This window comes from Symphalangus syndactylus, chromosome X, assembly GCF_028878055.3.
Source record: "Symphalangus syndactylus isolate Jambi chromosome X, NHGRI_mSymSyn1-v2.1_pri, whole genome shotgun sequence".
NCBI lineage: Eukaryota > Metazoa > Chordata > Mammalia > Primates > Hylobatidae > Symphalangus > Symphalangus syndactylus.
This window is the reverse complement of record NC_072447.2, coordinates 30,593,269-30,617,287: the sequence shown is the minus strand read 5'-3', so window position 1 is coordinate 30,617,287 and position 24,019 is coordinate 30,593,269. Positions and strand designations below refer to the sequence as shown.

Below are 24,019 nucleotides of genomic sequence, written 5' to 3'. Positions count from 1 at the left end.
AAAGAGAAATTTACAGAGGGAATAATAGAGGAAAATAAAGAGATCAGGAAGTACAACTTGTTCCTGACAGAGTAGAAAGTGAGAATCCAAATTGGGTTTTGACACAGCAGATGTGTAGCCCAGACAGTAGAGCTGGCTACACACACAATTATCTCTAAGAGGAGGGCTGGCTTCCGGTTCATTCCTTATTCCTCCCCCATGGCTCACTCCTGCTGGTTTTGGTCTCTGGTTTCTATAGAGAGCACTGGTTCAGCTGCTAAATGAAACACAGTGAATGAGGGGTTGTTATCCAAGGGTCTGTTTTTTTCCCAGGGTCACCTTTCCATAGTCCTATGCTGTTCAATACTGCAGCCATGAGCTACATGTGGCAATGCAGCATTTAAAATGTGACTAAACTGAAATGTGCTGTAAGTGCAAAATACACATTGAATTTCAAAGACTTAGTAAAAGGGAAAATATCTCATTAATACTTTTTATATTGATTACATGTTGAAATGATAATATTTTGAATACATTATTTTAATAAAATCTGAACATTAATTTCACCTATTTCTTTTTACATTTTAATATATGCTTCAAGAAATTTTAAGTTACATATGTGGCTCACATGTGTGGCTCATGTGATATATGAGGTACCTTTGAGCAAGAGAGGAGGCTCCCTGAGGTTCTCCTTATTGTACTCCAAAGGCTGTGTTATTGATTTCCTGTTTTCTCATGGACCTCAGCTGGGCATGGCCTGGGCCATTGACCTGCTTTAAATTGCAGTCCTCCTTGATGTACTCTGCTGCCCCTAACCAGAGTGTTTTCAGATGGGAGGAGCAGGGATATAGTCAAGACTTACCTTTCCTCTCATGACCTTGTCCTCCACTTGCCTTTACAAAGTTTTGCCACTCACTTTGCCACTCACAAAGTTTTGTAGTTAATTCAGGCTTTATGGAAGGTTCAAAGAATGCTAAAGGGAATTACAACCTATGGGGGAAGGACTTTCAAACTGTGTATTGATTGTGTCTTATTTCCATGGTCTTTGAAAAATGTACTCAGGGATTGAAACCCTTCACAGGGGATCCCTTTGTGCATCCTTAACCTTGCTCTTCTGACCTTGAGTCTTTACCCCTCCAGGAGACTACCATCTTCTAATATCTGTCATGAAAATCTGCCACTCTTTTTTTTTTTTTTTTTTTTTTTTTTGAGATAGAGTCTTGTTATGTTGCTGAGGCTGGACTTGAAACCCTGGGGTCACGTGATCCTTCTGCCTCAGCATCCCGAGTAGCTGGGACTACAGGCGGGTGCCACTGCACCTGGCATGCTACGCATCTTGTATGAAACTCTACCAAGAACTCAGAGAGATGGTCTTGTCTAAGGATATCTACCCCCAACCCTGTTTTCCACTCCCTTTGAATGCTAGATTCCTGAGAATACTACCCAAACAACCTGTTAATAAGACAAAGTTAAGTTTATTCTTACCGCAGTAGGGTGAGCATTACCTCAATGCAGTCTTAGTAACTTCCTTAGGGGAAAGGGCTAAGTTGTGATGTTTATGAGGGTTCAGATACTAGTTTAAAGTGGGCCGTTCATGCAGAGGATTGATCATCATTGGATAAGAATCATGATATAGTAGTTTAAAATTGGCGGACACAGCAAGGGAGATTTTGAGGTGAATGTTTTCATTAAAGAGTCTTAGGGAGTAAATAGCTGTCGATGCTGTCTATTGAATTGAACAGTTTGATTTTCATTAGAACAATTTTCTTGGGGAAGGTTTCTGGAAAAACCTTATTTGCAACTTTTATCCTCTTACACAAAATTTTTTTTGGAATAGTAAAGTCAATGTTGATAAAGACAGCAGAATTGTAAAGTGATGTTAGTAAAGTTAGTAAAGTGGGCTGAATAGGAAAGCTATGTTAATGCAGACAGTAAACTGTGTAGGTCTAGGTGGTATAGTTCTCACCCACAGTAAGACATGCCCCCATTCTGTGTTACTCAGTTTTCAGGGCTCCAGAAGGGTAGTCTTGGGCACTCTATGTCTAAAGATATTATAGTACACATCAGCTTACCACATGTACACACAGACATTTCTTGTCCTAGTTTGGGTTTCCCTCAAAACAGACTCTGAGACAAGGATTTGGTTTATTTGGGATGTGATTGTAGGAAAAGCAGGAGGGAAGGTGGAAAATCAGTCAAAAGTGCAGGAATGAGCAGGTTACCACTGTAGGCAACAGGAACTTAATCCCTCCTGGAACCTTCTGAAACACTGTGGACTACCTTGAGGGGTAGGAAGTTGGAGTCCTCATCCACTTCCATCCTGGTACTTCTGGCCTGTCCCAGACAGGGTAAGCACACTCTTTAGAGGTTAACGAACACCTTCAGAGGGAGTCCATTAGCCTGTAAAATAATTCTCTGTAGGTGGCCTATAGGAAGATCCCAGGGGTATGGGCATGGCAGATTTCAGCACCTGCTATACAGCCCAACATGGTGGTAGACCCATAGTAGGTGCTTGATAAATACTTATTGAATGAATGAATAAACACACATTGTTTAAAGATGAGCTTTAGTTCTCAAACTATAGTCTAAACTTGATGATGAGACAGAACTTTCCTTAACTGCCCCATAATTATAAGGCTGGTCCTCTCATAATAAAGTTAGCACCTCACAATATTAAACATCCACCTCCTCTGCCCTCTTTTCTCCCTTTAGCCCTGCCAAGAATGAGAAAAGGGTGAATCACCGATCCTTTTAATAGCAACTCATTTAGCTTCATGAAGACTGACTGTGAAGACTGGAAATTAACTTGCAAAGGCACAGTGAAGTTCTTAGATGGGAAATACTACCTTCTGCCGTCCCTGCTAGTAGAAGTTGCGGAGTTGGGGGGTGGGATGACAAGTGTGTTCTTCAATTATAGAGTTGTTTGTTTTGACATCTGTTGTCCCTGGTTTTGGTTCCTTTTTGCTCTGGAAACTATGTATTAACCTAAAGGAATGGATATCTTGGTGGGAATGTCAGGGATGGCAGCAGGCCTGTGGGTGGCTAGGAGGCTAATTTGGAACAAGCTAGGAGTGGGGGAGTAGGCTGCGATTCCTCAAATCACACAAATAGAGGCCAGATCTGCAGTGTGTGAAGACCTTGCTTGGCAAAAGGTCGTGCCAACATCATTGAGAAAGAGTTGATTTAGGCTGATGTGAGCTAAATGTACGTGAGAGGGCTCCATTGACCAGAGAAAAGACTCCCAGATATAAAACATAACAGAAAAAGGACTACTTAACAAGCAAAAATTTATCAAGCACCAACAATATACTAGGTATTGTGCTAATGTTACACTCCCAGCCACAACACAATAAAGCTACATTAGTATTGAACTAGGGATTGCTAGTTAATTTATTTATTATCTGTCACTTTCTTTGGGACTAATTTGGGGGAAACCAAATTTTCTACTTTAGTGTGTAAAGTAAGAGAAGAAATGTTAAAAGATACTGTTATGGACTGACTGTGTCCCTCACCCCCAGATTCATTTGTTGAAATCCTAACTCCCAATGTAATGGTATTAGAAGGTGGAACCTTTGGGAAGTGATTCAATTTAGATGAGATAATGAGGGTAGAGACTTCATGAATGGAATTAATGCCCTTATAAGGGAAGACACAAGAGCTTGCTATGTCTCTCCCCTCTTACCGTGTGAGGATACAATGAGAAAACAGGCTTTCTGCAAATCAGGAAGAGAGTCCTCACCAGACACTGAGTCTGCTTGTGCCTTGATCTTGAACTTCCCAGCCTCCAGAACTGTGAGAAATTGTTTGTCATTTAAGTCACTCAGTCTATGGTATTTTTGTTATAGCAGCCTGAAGTAAGACATACTCTTCGAAGAAATGTTAAAACTAGGACAAAAATAAAGTGAACACTTATAAAATATCTTATTTATCAAATTAATTACTAAGGGAACCAGTAAGACTTTACAATCAGTTCAAAGGATAATTCAAAGAACACATCAGGAATGCTTACATAAATTCAGAAATAGATGCAAAACTGCTTGATGTCCATTCCATTCCACTGACACAATTCATTTGCATTTCTATGTACGTGAATCATTTACATTATTACCTGTTTTCTTCTACAATGTACAGAGTTGTAAAATAGGTTGAAGGCATCAAAAGGCACAAACCAGGCTGGGTGTGGTGGCTCACGCCTGTAATCCCAGCACTTTGGTAGGCTGAAGTGGGCAGATCACCTGAGGTCAGGAGTTCAAGACCAGCCTGGCCAACATGGTGAAACCCTGTCTCTACTAAAAATATAAAAATTAGCTGGGCATGGTGGCACCTGCCTATAATCCCAGCTTCTCAGGAGGCTGAGGTAGGAAAATTGCTTGAACCCCAGGAGGCAGAGGTTGCAGTGAGCGGAGATCACGCTACTGTAGTCCAGTCTGGAAGAGAGTGAGACTCGGTCTTAAAAAAAAAAAAAAAAAAAAAAAAGGCACAAACCCCTATAGAATCAGATGACCTGAAAGAATGTACCAGACAGGACACTCAGAAATATTTTTGTGGCCCATTTCAAAGTCTTTCACAAGTGCTCCTGATAGAAGTAATGTTTTCTGAGTAGTCTTTCTGGAAGCAGAAAATAGATTGCAGACTGGCCAAGTCTTTTGAATCAAAAGAAAAGTAACTTCTTGTGGCAACATTACGTACTACCCAGGGTGTAAGTGAGGAATCATTTGGAACTGCATCTTCTAAATACAAGAGTACTGATCTATATCGGGGAAAGAACAATTGAAGGAAAATTTGATGAAATTTGCCCCATGAAGAGGAACAGAATCAATTTAGCAGGCACTTCAGTTACAGAATGTTTAGCTACAAATAAAACCTATTGAGGGAAAAAAGGAAGTTCGTGAAACTTCCTTTTTAATGAACTCCCTGGTTCAGATTTCATAATGAGTTGTGACAAGAAGTGGGAAGAAAATTACTTTTATTTTTTAACAGCTATATTGAGATATAATTTACATACCATACAATTCACCTATTTAAAGTGTATAAATTTTTTTTTTTATTTTCACCTATTTAAAATAGGTGTAGAATCACAATCACAGTCTAACTTGAGAATGTTTTCATTCTGCTAAAAGAAACTTGGTACCCATTAAAAACCACTCCGCATTCCTCACCCCATTACATCCTTTAGCTTTAAGAAATCACTAATCTACGCTCTGTCCCTGTAGATTTGCCTATTGTAGACATTTTCTAGAAATAGAATCATATTAGTATGTGGTATTTGTGACTGGATTCTTTCAAGTAGCACTTAGCATAATGTTTTCCAGGTTCACTAATCAATACTTCATTTCTTTTTATTGCTGAATAATATTTCATTGTATGGGTATAGCACTTCTTATTTAACCAACTGTCAGTTGATGGACATTTAGATTGTTTCTACTTTTTGGCTATTATGAATAGTGCTGGTGTGAACACATATATTTTTGTATGGACATGTATTTTTATTTCTTTTGAGTGTACACTTAGGTGCAGAATTGTTAGGTCATTTGTAACACTATATTTAACATTTTGAAGAATTGTCAAACTGTTTCCCAAAGCAGCTGTGCCCTTTTATATTCCCACCAGCAGTGTATGAGGAAGGTTTCAGCTTCTTCACATCCTCACCAGCACTTGTTATTGTCTGTCTTTTTGATTACAGCCATCCTACTGGGTGTGAAATACTATCTTATTATCCTTTTGATTTGGATTTCCCTGATGACTAATGATGTTGAATAACTTTTCATGTGCTTATTGGTCATTTGTGTATCTTGTTCAGAGAAATGGCTATTCAATTTTTTTGCCCATTTTTAAATTGAGTTATTAGTCTTTCTATTATTGAATTTTAGGAATTCTTTATACATTAAGGATACCAGTTAGATACATGATTATCTATTTTTTCTTTTGTCATTTGTGCGTTTGGTGTCATATCTGAGAAATCATTGCTTAACCCAAGGTCAGAAAGATATACTCCTATTTCTTTTAAGTGCTTGATAATTTTAGCCCTTACACTGAGGTCTATGATCCACATTAAGTTAATTTTTCCATATAGTGTGAGGAAGAAGTCCAACTTCAATCTTTTGCATGTTGTCTCAGCACCATTTGTTGAAAAGACTATTTTTCCCCATTGATTTGTCTCGGCACCCTTGTCAAAAATCAATTGACCATAAATGTAAGGGTTTATTTCTGGACTGTCAATTCTATTCCATTGGTCTATGTGTCTATCCGTATGCCAGTGCGACACCATCTTGATTACTATAACTTTTTTTTTTTAATTAATTTTTTTTGCACACAAAAACAATAAACATTTTCTAAAAAATACATACAAACAAAAAGATGCGTATCAAACATATTAGGAAGGTTGCACATGGGAAGTCGGGGAATAGAAATGGGGGGTGGGAGTTAAAATAAATGAGAGAGGGACTTTATGTGGATCAGTGATAATAACTCAATCCTCTATTTGACAAAGAAGAGGGAGAAGGAAGAGGAAGAAAAAGAAAGTGGGATAAAGGATCAGAAAGGGAGGAAAATAGAAAAAATTAGAGTATGACTCCAGGGTAGACCTGTTTTGTTGTCACTGAGTTGGTTGGTTGGTTTGTCTGTTGTATTTTTCATGTTTCGCCAAGTTGGCCAGACTGGGCTCGAACTCCTAGCCCGAAGTGATCAACCCGCCTCGCCCCCCAGAGTGCCGGGACCACAGGCGTGAGCCACCACGTCCAGCCCCCACTTTGCTTCTGGCCTCCGTGGTAGACCTCCAGACGGAGCGGCCGGGCAGAGGCGCTCCTCACTTCTTCCCAGACACGGGGTGGCCGGGCAGAGGCGCTCCTCACTTCCCAGACGGGGCGGCCAGGCAGAGACGCTCCTCACTTCTTCCCAGACGATGGGTGGCCGGGCAGAGGCGCTCCTCACTTCCCAGACGGGGCGGCCGGGCAGAGGCGCTCCCCACTTCCCAGACGGGGCGGCCGGGCAGAGGCGCTCCTCACTTCCCAGACGATGGGTGGCCGGGCAGAGGCGCTCCTCACTTCCCAGACGATGGGTGGCCGGGCAGAGGTGCTCCTCACTTCTTCCCGGACGGGGCGGCCAGGCAGAGGCGCTCCTCACTTCTTCCCGGACGGGGTGGCCGGGCAGAGGCGCTCCTCACTTCTTCCCAGACGGGGCGGCCGGGCAGAGGCGCTCCTCACTTCCCAGACGGGGCAGCCGGGCAGAGGCGCTCCTCACTTCTTCCCAGACGGGGCGGTCGGGCAGAGGTGCTCCTCACTTCTTCCCAGACGAGGCGGCCGGGCAGAGGCGATCCTCACTTCCTCCCAGATGGGGCAGCCGGGCAGAGGTGCTCCTCACCTCCCAGACGATAGGTGGCCGGGCAGAGGCGCTCTTCACTTCTTCCCGGACAGGGCGGCCTGGCAGAGGCGCTCCTCACTTCTTCCCGGACGGGGCGGCCGGGCAGAGGCGCTCCTCACTTCTTCCCAGACGGGGCGGCCGGGCAGAGGCGCTCCTCACTTCCTCCCGGACGGGGTGGCCGGGCAGAGGCGCTCCTCACCTCCCAGACGATGGGTGGGCGGGCAGAGGCGCTCCTCACCTCCCAGACGATGGGTGGGCGGGCAGAGGCGCTCCTCACCTCCCAGACGGGGCGGCCGGGCAGAGGCGCTCCTCACTTCTTCCCGGACGGGGCGGCCGGGCAGAGGCGCTCCTCACTTCTTCCCGGACGGGGCGGCCGGGCAGAGGCGCTCCTCACTTCTTCCCGGACGGGGCGGCCGGGCAGAGGCGCTCCTCACTTCTTCCCGGACGGGGCGGCCGGGCAGAGGTGCTCCTCACTTCTTCCCGGACGGGGCGGCCGGGCAGAGGTGCTCCTCACTTCCTCCCGGACGGGGCGGCCGGGCAGAGGCGCTCCTCACCTCCCAGACGATAGGTGGCCGGGCAGAGGCGCTCCTCACTTCCCAGACGATGGGTGGCCGGGCAGAGGCGCTCCTCACTTCCCAGACGATGGGTGGCCGGGCAGAGGCGCTCCTCACTTCCCAGACAGGGCAGCCGGGCAGAGGGGCTCCTCACTTCCCAGACGATGGGTGGCCGGGCAGAGACGCTCCTCACTTCCCAGACGATGGGTGGCCGGGCAGAGGCGCTCCTCACTTCCCAGACGGGGTGGCCGGGCAGAGGCGCTCCTCACTTCCCAGACGATGGGTGGTCGGGCAGAGGCGCTCCTCACTTCCCAGACGGTGGGTGGCCGGGCAGAGGCGCTCCTCACTTCCCCGACGGTGGGTGGCCGGGCAGAGGCGCTCCTCACTTCCCAGATGGTGGGTGGCCGGGCAGAGGCGCTCCTCACTTCCCAGACGGGGCGGCCTGGCAGAGGCGCTCCTCACTTCCCAGACGATGGGTGGCCTGGCAGAGGCGCTCCTCACTTCCCAGACGGTGGGTGGTCGGGCAGAGGCGCTCCTCACTTCCCAGACAGTGGGTGGTCGGGCAGAGGCGCTCCTCACTTCCCAGACGGTGGGTGGCCGGGCAGAGGCGCTCCTCACTTCTTCCCGGACGGGGCGGCCGGGCAGAGGCGCTCCTCACTTCCCAGACGGGGCGGCCGGGCAGAGGCGCTCCTCACTTCTTCCCGGACGGGGCGGCCGGGCAGAGGCGCTCCTCACTTCTTCCCGGACGGGGCGGCCGGGCAGAGGTGCTCCTCACTTCCCAGACGGGGCGGCCGGGCAGAGGCGCTCCTCACTTCTTCCCGGACGGGGCGGCCGGGCAGAGGCGCTCCTCACTTCTTCCGGGACGGGGCGGCCGGGCAGAGGCGCTCCTCACTTCTTCCCGGACGGGGCAGCCGGGCAGAGGTGCTCCTCACTTCCTCCCAGACGGGGCGGCCGGGCAGAGGCGCTCCTCACCTCCCAGACGATAGGTGGCCGGGCAGAGGCGCTCCTCACTTCCCAGACGATGGGTGGCCGGGCAGAGGCGCTCCTCACTTCCCAGACAGGGCGGCCGGGCAGAGGCGCTCCTCACTTCCCAGACGATGGGTGGCCAGGCAGAGACGCTCCCCACTTCCCAGACCGGGCGGCGGCCGGGCAGGGGCTGCAATCCCAGCACCCTGGTAGGCCAAGGCAGGCGGTTGGGAGGCGGAGGCTGCCGCGAGGCCAGACCACGCCACCGCACTCCAGCCCGGGCAACACCGAGCACCGGGTGAGCGAGACTCCGTCTGCAGTCCCAGCACCTCGGGAGGCGGAGGCGGGCAGAGTACTCGGCGTTAGGAGCTGGCGAGCAGCGTGGCCAACATGGCGAACGTGCCTGCAGTGAAAGGAGCGCGCCGGCAGTCCCAGGCAGTCCGCGGCGGGCAGCAGCGAGCCAAGTAGATTGCAGCGTGGGCCACAGAGGGAGGGAGGGAGGGAAAGAAAGAAAGAAAGAAAGACGATTACTATAACTTTAAAGTAGGTTTTGACATGGGGAAGTGTGAGTCCTCCAACTTTGTTCTTCTTTTTCAGATTGTTTTGACTATTATGAGTCTCTTGCATTTCCATATGAATTTTAGAATCAACTTGTCAACTTCTGGAAAAAACAAAAGCCAGCTGGGATTTTGATAGGGAGATCCAAAGATTAATTTTAGACTTTAATAAAAAGATTGCTAAACCAAATTTTTGTTTTCAGGTTTTTGAGTTTCAACCATTCTCATGTAAATTGTTAATATGTTTATTTTACTCTATAAGTAAAGTAGAGCTGTTAAGATCTTTTTTTTTTTTTTTTTTTTTTTTGAGATGGAGTCTTGCTGTGTCGCCCAGGCTGGAGTGAGGTGGCGTGATCTCGGCTCACTGCAAGCTCCGCCTCCCGGGTCACGCCATTCTCCTGCCTCAGCCTCCAGAGTAGCTGGGACTACAGGCGCCCACCACCACCCCTGGCTAATTTTTTTGTATTTTTAGTAGAGACGGGGTTTCACCACGTTAGCCAGGATGGTCTCGATCTGACCTCGTGATCCGCCTGCCTTGGCCTCCCAAAGTGCTGGGATTACAGGCGCAAGCCACCACGCCCGGCCAGCTGTTAAGATCTTTGCTGTTAGCACATTGGCATTGATTTATATATAATTCACGTTTCACTAATGTGTTAAATCTTATATATCCTTCTTAGTTTATTCAATTTGTAATGATGTAGTTGTATAGACTGTACGGAAAGGCAAAGGACAGAAAGAAGGTGATAAGAATTTGTTAGAGAAGTAGTATAACATGGTGTGGTAGTGAAATAACCTGTCTTTTGACCGTACATTCATGTTTTAATGTGCTTCATCAAACATGAGATGTTAAATAGATTGGTAGTTTCATTGAGCTTTCCTCATCTTATGTAAATGGATATAGGGAATTTTAATACCAAAAAATGTTTTCAGGGAGATTAAATTGCTTTTTTATTCAGATGTTACAAAATTGGGAAGTACTGTTTTACTAAAAAGTATTTTGAATGAACCATTATAATCACCCCCACCTCCAGAAAAGCAAATGTATTTGAATGAAAAAAAGTAGTTATGTTTAAGTGTCTAGGATTATAAACCCAGAGGGTATGTCATGGATATGTGGGACTGTGCTTGATTTCATAACGAAGTTGCCAGATCAAATAATTTATTATTGAAGATGCTACAAATTAATCTGGGAGTACAAAAGCAGTTATTGTAGTAATAAATATTAAAAAATGTTGTTCACAAGCTGTCAGTCATGATCCTACCAAGAGAATGAGACATTTAGGCTACAAAGACAAACTTAAAATGCCTGTGACTCAGACTGGTTTGGCTTTGAAGCAGGTTGGACTTGTAGAGCTACTCAGAGAGGAAGTGGTGCACAGTGAATCAGGCGGGACTTGGGTCTGCACATATGACTCAGTAATAAAGAGGAATTAACATCTGTAACACAGTGCCTTAAAGAAATCACAGATTTCAACTGAGTTGGCATTGAACTACTTGGACCTGGCTGGAAATTTGTGATTTGGGGAAAAAATGTTAAAAACTTGTATCCCAGAAGGCAGAGCTATTTGGTATGGTACAGTTGTAGAGTACAAGACTATCTTGGGGTTATGGTAGCATGAATGACCAGGAAGAGGTCTCATTTCTGAAATCAAGAAGGTGACATGCTTTGCTCAGAACAGGGCTTGGGTGCAGCAGGGGCTCAGGAACTGAGGGAATAGGTTCATCATGCAACCTGTTCAAATGAACATCAGTCCTGATAAGGAAGGCTGTACTTCATAAGCATGTTGAGGTCAAGACTTTTTCAAGCATATGGCCTATGGTGACCCATTTAGTTCTGCCTCTTTCTGTTAGTGGAAGTCTTGCCTTGAATAAGACTAGATAGTGCTAAAAGTATTGGCACATTTATCTTGGTTAGACAACAGCTGATATTTCTTATTGAGGTAACCAGAACCTCATTGTTCATTCAGTTATTAATTAAAAAAAAAGTGGTCATTACTGTGTATTAGGTCCTGTGCTAAGATTTGGGAATATGGAAATGAATGGGACCTAGGGCTCATAATCGGGTGAGGAGACCCACATGCCATATTTTTGGATGGATGCTGCTACTATTGATTGAGCAAAAGATTAAGGGAGGAAGAGCAAGTTTTGGAGGTCAAGGAATTTCATTTTGGAGATAAGTTTGTGAAGTCTGTAGAGCATTTAAGTGGAGATGCCTGGTGGGCAGTTGGAGTTGTATCTGACTGTCAGTGGGGAAGTCCAAATAGGAAGTCTGGATTTGAGAGTCATCATTTAAAGATGATAATTGAAGTCATTGACATTGATAAAGTCACACAGAGATTCTATAGAGTAAGGAAGGGAGAAGGATTAGAACTAAACCCTGGAGAATCCTTCCAGTTCAGCAGTGACATCTGATGAATGCTATTGTCTGAGTATATACTGCTCTCACATCAGTGAATTTACATTTGAAAAGCATGAATAAACTTGCAAAAAACACATTCAAAAGGAAATTATCACCGCAAATACAGATCCAGAAATTTTCAAAGTAAAAATTTAAAAATCAGGCCAATAATAAAACCCAAAGTATCTTCAGAATCAAAGAGGAAGTTTAGGTATTAACTCTATTAAGGGAGTAATATAGATAAAGTGACCAGAGTTTCTGAACCTAAAGTAAGCTCTAATAAGTTTGATTGCTCTTATGGGAACTATGGGGGATAATATTTGAAATCAAAACTGTCTGGAATGCATGACTGAGATCAATATAGAACAATCAAGTAACAAAAGAACAGCTTAAACATAAAAACTAGGAAAATTAAAAGGCTATCTAGGATGCAGATTTGTTGATATCCTTGAGTGAGATTGGTTGAATTGATAACCAGAGTTGTCTCAGTTATCTCTTGCTGTGTATAAAAACTCCCTCAAACCTTAGTGGATTAAAACAATAACAGTCTATTAATTCTCATGGATTCTGTGGATTCCCTGGGCTCAGTTAGGTAGTTCTTCTGCTAGACATGGTGTTGGCTATATTCAACTGGGAGCTCAGCTTGGGATGGAATGACTAAGATGGCAAACATACATGTCTGGCCTCAGCCGGAATGGCTAGGGGCTGGTTATGCCCTATCTTCTCATTTAGTGGCCTCGCCTGAGCTTTTTAACCTATCGGCTGATTCCAGAAACACAAAAGCAGAAACTACAAGTGTTCTTAAAGCCTTATAGTTCTTGTAGCTCTTAGGAGTACTAGAACATCACTTCTGCCTCATTTGATTGGCCAAAACAAGTCACGAGACCACTTCAGGAGAAAATAGATTCCACCTCTTGATGGGAGGGGTGTACAGGGATAGAAGGATTGTTGGTGGCCACCTTTGGAAATGATCTACCACAAGAGTTGATTTCCATTTTCAACTTGGCTGCAAGTACTACAGTTTTCTTTCTGCGGGACACTGAGTAGGATACTATGCTTGGTTCTCACTTCCTGGTGAATACTAAGAGTTCCTGATGGCATTGTAGTTCCTATAACTTTCTAATATATTTTGCCGAAAAAGTCTACTGGAAGGGAAGTCCATAAACATTTTTAAGGCCTTCTCAAAACAGAGCTTTGACACTAGGTGTCTAAGTTTCTCTTTTCCTTTCTCTTATGTTTACCAGTCCCCCTCCCCCACCCCCTCACCCCGAATCTATCTTAGTCTTGTAATAAAGTTAAGGAATTGTTATATTGTGAAATTCTACAAGTACACCTTTTCCAGTTACATGTATGCAAGTGTTGGGGGGCTGAGGGTAGAGGAAGAGAAGTCTTTTTTCAGTTATTTTAAGAGTAGCAGAGCAGGTGGTTTTGGCGACTTGATCTGGGCCTGGCTGTACCATTCACTGGTGCTCAAAGGGTACTAGTGACCACTTCCCTGCTTCAGATGGGAAGTAGGTATCTACCTTCATCAGGAATCTGGAGCTGAGCAATAGCTCCGAAGCAAATACAGGAGGTTCGAAATATAATAAGGTTGGGTTTGTGAACATTGCCATTTTTTTCTGTGTGCCGAAGAACAGGCAGGGTTTAGTGATCACATAGCTTACAGGCAGGTGAAGAATTAGGAAGAATGGCTGTCAGATGAAAATATGGCATTTAGACATTCACAGCCTTTGGTTTTTTCCTGCCTGTGACAGGGTGTTCAGGAAAGGCCCAGGTTAATGAAGGAGAGGGAGAGGGAGAGAGGGAGGGGAAGTGGGAAGGAAAGGGAGAGAGGGAGAGAGAAGTGTAGTGGTTTGTAGCACAGACTTTGTGATATTTTGGGAAGTGACATATGGGATGGTTTGTGGAAGAGAGAGTTAAGAGTAGCATGGTGAGAGAGTAACTTCTCAGATAGGATAGTGAAAAATTTCTGGGAATTTTGAGATGCCTGAAAATGGGAGAGGAAAGAGGATTTTAGTAAGAGTTGTGTGCTCTATATCATTGGATCCCTTTATGTAGGGATTGGGGTTCCTGTTTGGATGGTGCTTCTTTAACAGCAGCACTTCTCAGGCCCACTGCTTTAATGACATTACCTACTTAGGGAATTTTGGACTCCAAATCTTCACTTGGGAACATTGACTTTTTTGTGCTATTCTTATCTTCTTGCTTTTTTTTTTTCCCCCCCTCTTGGCGGTTTATAATGCAATTTGGGAAAATGTCAGTCTGCTTCCACTCTGCCATGGAAACACAAAGAAAAAGGTTTTCCCTGAATTGTTCAGCTAGAGAATGAAGGAAAGAGTATCCTGGAGGAAGGCGCAGAAGTAATCAAAATGAGAGAACAGAAAGCTGAATGCAAAGCTCAGGGGTGAGAGGGTTGGCCTCTTACCAAGGTTATCACTTTGCTGCTGTTAAATTCCAGTCAAGGGCTTTTCTCTGCCTCTTTCTTGACCTGGTTTTATCTGACTACTGTTTTCTTACAGCAGTGGTTCTTAGCTGCAGCAGGGGAGGCTGCATGTAGTTTGGAGAAGTTGCATGTGTGATGCCGATTGAGAAGGATTGTGCCAGGGGCTTCCCATCAACTACTGAATGACACAGTCAACTCTTGTATTAAACATTCAAGGATCTTACTAATGTGGCTCCCCAGACCATACCTCCCACTCGCCTTCCAGCCGAACCTATTACTGTGGCTGGACCAGACTCTCTCTGACTTCAGGGCACCTCACACTCCTTTTCAGCCCCGCCATTTAACACCAGTGTGATAGACTGTTCTCCATGTGCCCTGCCTACAAAAGGTTTTGCCATTCCTCAAGGCCCCACTCAGGTCTTTCTTATTTTATGAAACCTTCCATAAATGCTCCAGCCACATTGATTGGATCTTGTTTCTGGAATAGGAGTTAAATGGGGCCAGCAATGGGGAGAGGAGGCCGTGAATGCAGGGAAATAAACAGATTATTTATATGGAAATCTGTCAACGGCTTCTTATATAGCTGAGTTAATCTAATGACATCAGTGCTTTGGACACAGGTTCCCAGTGGTACAAACAGTTTTCTTCCTCAAAGAGTCTTCCGAAATCCCCTCTGCCCTCCTAGCACAACAGTTTGAATTTCTTAATGAAGGAAATGTGCAAATTGACCATGTGGCTACCACAACCAACAAGTGATTTATCCCCACAAACTTGAAAATGCAAATCATGGAGATTGGCTGGGGGAAGCAGGAGGAGAGCAAAGATATCTCATCTGGAAGACAGAGGACCATGAAAGACTCACAGGCAAGTGAGTGAGATCATATATGTAAGAGCAAGTAATGTTAAGAGTCTATTCTTAGTAACACTTTGCTCAAATAATATCACAATGAGTATGCAGATAGCTGCCTGATATTTCAATGTTTAGAGATATAATAATTTTCCTCCACTATTCCCCTTTGGATATTCAGGTTGTTTCTAGAGTTTTTGTTAGCATAAAGAACACTGTGGTGGACATCCTTACTCATATCCACTTGCATACTCTTTTCTATAGTTCATGGTCTCCCCCCCCACCCCCCCATCTAACTCCATGAATACAAGCAAGCTATTCAGGACTTCTTTAGGTCCACACCTACTTAAAAAAATTCCCTATAGCTTCATAAATCCATCAATACCATGGTTGATCAACAAAAACTTGCAAACTCGACTAATTGATAAGGCGTTATCACACTTACAGAGCCATCTTATTATAAATCCACTAAATGTTCTAGCATTTTGAAAATGTGCCAGGCTTATTTCAAGAAGTTAACTTGAAACTACTGGGCTAAATCAGGAGCGGGTGTGGGAAAGATGAGAAATAGCTGAGTAGGTGGAAAAAGTCAGAATGAAGTAGTCAAAGGGCAATGGTTAATAGTAATTAGTAAATATCAAAAGCAAATAAGGATAAGGCATGCCTAATGATTGTGCTAGAGGTAGGGTGGGCAAAGTGAAAGTAAAGTATCCAGTTATTCTTCTAGGGCTGCTTAGTCAAGTTAACTGGAAGATATGACAATAGTTTGCTCTATGAGCTGAAATCATGAAGGCAAAGGCCAAAGATGAAAGTTGTGTTTAAAATTCCCATCAGCTGCGTGACTAACAGGGGATGAGTGATCAAATGAATCACCTTAGGCAGTTGAACAGCTTTACTTGTCAAAACCATTAGCCATGAACCTTTCTGAACACGAGGCAGTCATCTTCAGCAATCTGCTTTTCCAAAAGTAAAATAAGCCCCAGATGGCCACTTATTAACTTCAGCAAGACTTGACTCTTCTCACGTTGCAAGACAAAATTGATGGAAAATGGATAAAATCTTACTCCAGTTTATCAGTATAATAGCCTGTGGTTCTGGAATATGTGATATAAAAGATCTTGGACTGTAGTCCCAGCTACTCGGAGAGGCTGAGGCAGGAGAATGGCGTGAACCCGGGAGGCGGAGCTTGCAGTGAGCCGAGATCGCGCCACTGCACTCCAGCCTGGGTGACAGAGCAAGACTCCGTCTCAAAAAAAAAAAAAAAAAAAAAAAAAAGATCTTGGACTATTGTTCTGGTATTTAGACATCAGGAGATCATACTGGGGTGGTCAGATACATCTATTTGTCCAACATCATTTCAGAATTTCTGGAACCATCAAATGCATAAAACTTCTTTACATAATATAAATAGTATATATTTTTTCTAATTATAAAATATTATGTGATTATTGAAAAAAGATAATAAAAGGTATAACAAACTTCAAAGAAGCAGGATCATCCTCTATCCCACCATAATCAATCCAGTTGTCTGGGCCATTTTGGGTGTTTTCTTCCTGTTTTTTAAAATGCATTTTTTAGAACTAGTTGAGATCATACAACATATAATGGATAAGATCTATATTCAATCTAAAGTTATTTTAATCTATCCACCTAAGAGCAACCATATATTATGAAAACTATGATCTGAAACAAAGAAATGGAATGTTTGACAAAATCAGGCAAAATAAATAAATAAATAAAAGCAGGCCAGTAACTCCTTGTTTTCTCTAACCATTAACTCATCCCTTTCATTCCCCATTCTGTTTATTAAGTCTTGAATATCCCTGGCTCCTCTCTTCCCTCCAAAGTCTCCTCCTTGAATGTGCCTATTGGTATTGATTTTTCACTTCTCTATTGTCTACTAAATTCGAGAATTCATTTACATGTAGTCTTGCTTCTAATTTTTTTTTTTTAAATGATTTATATATCTTACCTCATCTTACTTTTTGAGGTCAGGGGACATTTATTGTAGTTTTTATACCCATCCTAATAAGTAGCAAACAGCCAGGAACATAGTAGGAGCTGAAGAAATATCTAGGGTTGACACCAAAAGTGTTTTAACAAATAATTGCATGGGGAGATGTAATAGTTAAATTATCCAGACCTGTGCAGACAAAGAAAAACTATAGCTGCACTGTTCAAAATGGTAGCCACTAACCACGTGACCGTTGAGCATGTGAATTGTGGCTAGCATGAATTGAGATGTGCTGCAAATATAAAGTACATTAGGCATTTCAAAGGCATAGTATACAAAAAAAGAATGTAAACTATCTCAGTATTTTTTATGTTGACTACTTGTTGAAATGATAATATTTTGAACATAATTGAATTAAATAAAATGTATTATTAAAATGAATTTCACCTCTTTTTATCCTTTTCAGTGTGCTACTAGAATATGTAAAATTACATCTGTGGCTTGCATTGTACATATATTTTGTTGGATGTTGCTGTCTTGTATGGCAATGAAATGTAATGTTTGAGATTATTCTTTCTACAGGGCAGAAATTCATTATATTTCTAGATAGAGTGTATTTGCATTTCAATGGATAATAATTATTTGCTTTACCAACAGTTTTCTATAGCTTAACTTCTACCCTTACAGAGTTACAAAATAGCCTAAATAATAGGAAGACAATCAGTCAAAGGTGTATACCTGGATAGAGCCAGACAGTCCTGGGATGGTCATTTGGATAATATGCAGCACTTCACTGAAAGGACACTCAGTAATCTTTTGCCCATTTCCAAGTCTTTGGCAATTTTTCCTAAAAGCATCTTTCCGTATTCCTTTGTTACTGTCCCATGTGATTATGTAGGATCACGTTTTCTTTTCTAGTTAATATCGACAAACTATACTTAAAAAATTCATACTTAAGCCAGAAAACAATGTTTTAGGAAGTATGACGTTCCCAATAGTAAGGATAAAAATGTCGGGAGTAATGCAAATACTTAAAGAATCATATAGAATAGAACCAAACTTGAATAAAGAATCATATAGAATAGAACCAAACACTTGAAATGATAGAAAAGATAGTGAAATTAATCGCATTTTGTCGTGACTCCTTAGCTTATCATACTGTTGTCGAATGGGTGGAAACCATATTCTTTTCTACTATTTAATTATCTGGAAACAAAGCCTGGCTATTGGTTGACTGGATCTAGTATAAATCCCCCCTCCCCCATTTTTGATTAATAAAATTGCCACTCTTTATTTCTTTAAATTGACAAATAATTGTGTATATGTTTATGATGTATGGCATGAGGTTTGGAATTATGTCCACATTGCGTGGAATGGCTAAATTGAGCTAATTAACATATGCATTACCTTAAATACTTTATGGTAAGAACACAAAATCTTCTCTTAGCAATTTTCAAGTATATAATATATTGCTATTAACTACAGTCACCATGTTGCACAATAGACCTCTTATTCCTTCTGTTTAACAAACTTTGTACTCTTTGACCAACATCTGCCCCACCCACAGCCCTGGTAACCACCATTCTATTCTCTGCTTCCATGAGTTCAACTTTGTTAGATTCCACACATAAGTAAGATCAGAAGGAAATAAATTCTTCTCCTTTTTAAGTCAAAGGACTTTTTTTGTGATTTTTGGGTCTGTTCACTCTGCTATGGAGATTAAGAAATATTAATTAGTGGATGACTGCTAGGAAGTGAAACTCACAACCAATGAAGTGGTTAATTAAAGTTGAACTTTTTGACTGTCATTTCTAATATTTTTTATATTTTATATATATATGCAAGTTTCTTTAAATTATTGATTTAAACACCTGTCTTAGTCCAAAAGAAGATTAAAAAATGGCTGAAAGGGGATTACAGAGATGGCTTTTGTTTCAAATATTTTTAAAACATCCAAAATTTAAAGTAGATAACTATCCCTCAAAGTTAGCTGCTCCAAGCTTGATTTGACATTTGACGTTCCTGATGCTCTGGCTCAGATCAGAGCAGTTCCACGAGGCTTGGTGGTGGCGATGGGGGTTCGGTGAGAAGTGGGGCACGCAGGTCTAGATCTGCGATGGGAGTTTGGGGAAGTGGGGCAGGCAGGTCTAGATCTGGCCCCGCCCTTACCCCAGGACACCCCCTTTTCTGTGTGCCTCGGATTCCAGTGTCAGTTCTTCTGGCCCAGGGAGGCCATGGAATTGAGGGCAAGTGTTTGCATTATTGTTCAGGGTACAAAGGACTCCAGAAGTTTTGAGGCTTTGCTTTTCCCCTTAGCCCTACAGGTCAGGCTTTCATGCAGAAATTGGCCTGGAAATCCTCCACTGTTTTCATAGCTGCAATGTTTTTGAGGTGTTTTTTAGATAACAAAAAACTAAATACAATTCTCAAAGCTTATTTTGTTTACTTTTAGAGTACACAAAACAATTTTGCAACAATTACAATTATATATCTTCTACTTGCTACTAAGACTGTATAACATTGGTGGGGATAAGAGATTATATGTTTTTTCCCAAAAATGTATACTTAATGCACTCTTTTAATTTTTATTTTTATTTCAATAGTTTTGGGGGTACAGGTGGTTTTGGTTACATGGATACATTCTTTAGTGGTGATTTCTGAGATTTTTGCTCTCTCCATCACCCAAGCAGTGTACAGGGTACCCAATATGTAGTCTTTTATCTCTCACTCCCTCCTAACTTCCCCCTCCACAGTCCCCAAAGTCCATTATATCATTCTTATGCCTTTGCATCCTCATAGCTTAGCACCCACTTATAAGTGAGAACATACGATATTTGGTTTTCCATTCCTGAGTTACTTCACTTAGAATAATGGCCTCCAGCTCCATCCAAGTTGCTGCAAAAGACATTATTTTATTCCTTTTTATGGCTGAGTAGTATTCCATGGTGTATATATACCACATTTTCTTTATCCACTTGTTGGTTGATGGGCACTTAGGTTGGTTCCATATCTGCAATTGCGAATTGAATGTACTCCTTTTAATAGTTAGTTTTGCTGTCAATCTCTTTCCCTATTTAATTATTTGAACTATTGGACCCTGAGGATCTGCCCCTGAACATCTCCTGAGAAGTGCTCCAGCAGAGCGAAATCTTGAAAGTCATTCATGAAAACGTTGTTAAGAAGTGGCTTGAGCCCTTCTCTGAGCTGGCAGAAGTGAAGGAGAATTACAAGAAATTCTATGAGGCATTCTCTAAAAATCTAAAGCTTGGGATCCATGAAGACTCCACTAACCAGGGACGTTTGTCTGAGCTGCTGTGCTATCACACCTCCCAGTCTGAAGATGAGATGATGGCTCTGTCAGAGTATCTCTCTCACATGAAGGAGGCACAGAAGTCCATCTATTACATCACTGGTGAGCGCAAAGAGCAGGCAAACACCTCTCAAGGCAGGGCTTCAAGGTGGTACACTAGACCAAGCCCACTGATGAGTACTGCGTGCAGCTGGTCGAGGAGTTTGATAAGAAGAGCCTGGTCTCTATTACCTCAGGTCGAGCTACCTGAGGATGAGAGGTGAAGAAGAAAATGGAGGAGAGCAAGGCAAAGTTTGAGAACCTCTGCAAGCTCATGAAAGAAATCTTAGATAAGAAGGTTGAGAAGGTGACAACCTCCAATAGGTTTGTGTCTTCACCCTGCTGCATTGTGATCAGCACCTATGGCTGGACAGCCAATAATGGAGTGAATCATGAAAGCTCAGGCACTTGGAGACAACTCTCTAATGGGCTACATGGTGGCCAAAAAGCGCCTGGAGATCAACCCGACCATCCCATTGTGGAGATGCTGCAGCAGAAGGCTGAGACACACAAGAACAGCAAAGCTGTCAAGGACCTGGTGGTGCTGCTGTTTGAAACTGCTCTGTTTTCTTCTGGCTTCTCCCTTGAGGATCCCCAGACCCTCCAGCTGCATCTACCACATGATCAAGCTAGGTATAGGTATTGATGAAGATGAAGTGACAACAGAGGAACCCAGTGCTGTTGTTTCTGATGAGATACCCCTGCTTGAGGGTGAGGAGAATGGGTCTTCCATGGAAGAAGTAGACTAGGAGTTTATATTTGGAAACCTTGTGCCCTTGTATAGTGTCCCCATGGTTCCTTGAGTGGCTCTGTCCCACGGCCTTGAGTGGCCTTATCCCACCTGGTTCCCTCTGCTGATGTCTAGTGTTTTTTCTCTCCTGTCCGTGTGTCTAAGGCAGGAAACAAGAGCCTTAAGCCCCATTCTCTTTCTACTTTTATAAAGGACATTGGATGTTGTGTATTGTGCTTTTTTGTTTATTTTGTTCTGAAATGAAAGTATACCAAATAAAGCAGATGCCATTTTGATGTGGAAAAAAGAAACACTTGCCTGTTCTGTGGGTTGTCTTTTGATTTTCTTGATAGTAACATTTGCAGCACAAGCATTTTTAATTTTGGTGAAGTCCAATTTATCTGTTTTTTCTTTTGTCACTTGTGCTTTTGGTTGTGCTTCGACCTTGTCAGATCTAAGGAGCCATTGTCTAATCAAGTAATTAGCTTTCAGTGTCTCCTGAGAATAAGGGCCATAGAAGAGGCTGAGTAAAGACTTGCAACAATGATATGTAATTGCATGTGCATTTTTAAAAATAGACTATTTTTAGAGCAATTTTCATTTTACAGCAAAATTAAGCAGAAAGCATAGAATTTCATATGTCCCCTTCCCCTGTACCACATCTGGCCTCCTCCATTACCAACATCCCACACCACAGTGGTTCATTTGTTACAATTGATGAACCTACATTGACATGTCGTTATCATCCAAAGTGTAGTTTGCATCAGGGTTCACTCCTAGTGGTGCACATTCTATGGGTTTGGACAAATGTATAATGATACGGATCCACCATTACGGTATCATACAGAATACTTTCACATTCCTATACATCCTCTGTGCTCTGCCTATTCATCCCTCCCTCTTCCCAACCCCTGGAGACAACTGACCTTTTTACCATCTCCATAGTTTCACCTGTTCCAAAATGTCATATAGTTAGAACCATACAGTATGTAGACTTTTCAGATTGGCTTCTTTCACTTAGTAATATGCATTTAAGGTTCTTTCCTGCCTTTTCATAGCTTGATAGCTCATTTCTTTTTAGCATTGAAAAATATTTCATTGTCTGGACGTACCACCATTTATCTAGGTACTTAAGGACATCTGGGTTGCTTCCAAATTTTGGCAATTATGAATAAGGCTGCTATAAATATCTGTATGTAGGTTTTTGTGTAGACATAAATTTTCTACTTGTTTGGGTAAATACCAAAGAGCATGATTGCTGGATTGTATGGTAAGAGTATGTTTAGTTTTGCAAGAAACTGCTGAACTGTCTTCCAAGGTGGCTGTACCATATTGTAGTCCCACTAGTAATGAATGAGAGCTCTTGTTGCTCCACATTCTTGCCAGCATTTAGTGTTATCAGTGTTTTGGATTTTCACCATTCTAATAGGTATGTAGTGCTATTTCATTGTTGTTTTAATTTGCACTTTCTTGATGACAGATGATATGGAACATCTTTTCATATGTTTATTTGCCATCTTCACATCTTCTTTGGTGAGATGTCTGTTCAGATCTTTTGCCCATTTTTTAAACTGGATTGTTCATTTTCCATATTGCTGGGTTTTAAGAGTTCTTTGTGTGTTTTGGATTATAGTTCTTTATCAGATCTGTCTTTTGCAAACATTTTCTCCTAGTTCGTGGCTTGTCCTCTCATTCTCTTGAAGTGATTGTATTTCCTTGAATTATTCACTTCACATTCACTTACTGAGCATCTTCTATGGTCTAGGTTCTCCACAAGGCTCTGGGTATATAAAAGTGATTAAGACATAACCTTGCTTTTAGACACTTTTAGTGTGATGAAGGAGAAGGATGAGTAAAAATAGGTGATTAGAACACTCTTCTAAGGTAAGCAGTCTCAGGCTTCTTGGAAGAGGAGTCTAAGACATAAAGAAAAAGGATATCAACAACAAGCACAGGTGGGCAGAGCCTTCTGGGTGAAGGGAACACTGCATCACAATGACATAAGTAAGCTCTTGTCAAAGTGATCCTTAGCTATTATTGCTATGGTAATAGTGTGTCTAGGCTAGAAGTAGGCAAACTATGGCTGTGGGCCAAATCTGGCCGGCCATCTGCTCTTGTAAATAAAGTTTCATTGGAATACATTCATGTCCATTTATACACATATTTTCTATAGCCACTTTTGTGCTACAAGTAGTTGCAAAAGAGACAGTCTTGCTTGCAAAGCCTCAACTATTTACTCTCAGGCCCTTTATAGGTGGGGCTCAGACTGAAGGGGCAAAGATAGACTGCTGCTTTAGTGAGATGCTTTAGTGATTTTTCCATGGCAAAACCACATGGCAAAAGTCGTGGACAGGTGGAGAATTGATTCCAATCACATGTCTGAGGGCATGGCAAGCTACACTTATTTTTCAGGAGCAGCAGAAGTTTCATTCATGGCTGGTCAAAATTAATATCTGTTAAATGACGGCGACTTTCTCCCCATTTCCTGTGTCTAAGAGGAACTACACTGTAAAAAACTCCTGGCAGGCAGCTCTGACATCTTTCTTTTTTCAGAAAGGTAAACAGATGTAGATCACTTTCTTTCTGATTGTCCCAGAATAATTTGAGATGAGAAAAGAGGACATGACCTGGGGCACTTAAAGACAGGTTGCTTTTCACTAACAAAGCTGGAGGACTTTTTGAGCTCTTCTAGATTGTAAGTTTATTACAGCTGGAAAGACTTTCTTTTCAGATAAAGATCAAGAGGGCATCTCAATTTCTTTGTGAGATATGATTAGCTTCCTGGAAATCCTGTCTATATAGCTCACTCGTGATGCTTCCTTTTTAGGCGTTATCTACTTACATCGTATTTTTCGTTTCTCTCTTAATATCAGTGTGCTGGGA

The 24,019-nt window shown here is 42.6% G+C and overlaps 1 pseudogene; it reads left to right on the top strand.

Annotated features, from left to right (window-relative positions):
- Positions 1–20,629: 20,629 nt before the first annotated feature.
- LOC129475260 (putative heat shock protein HSP 90-beta-3) lies at positions 20,630–21,155 on the top strand (annotated as a pseudogene).
- The last annotated feature ends 2,864 nt before the right edge of the window (positions 21,156–24,019 follow it).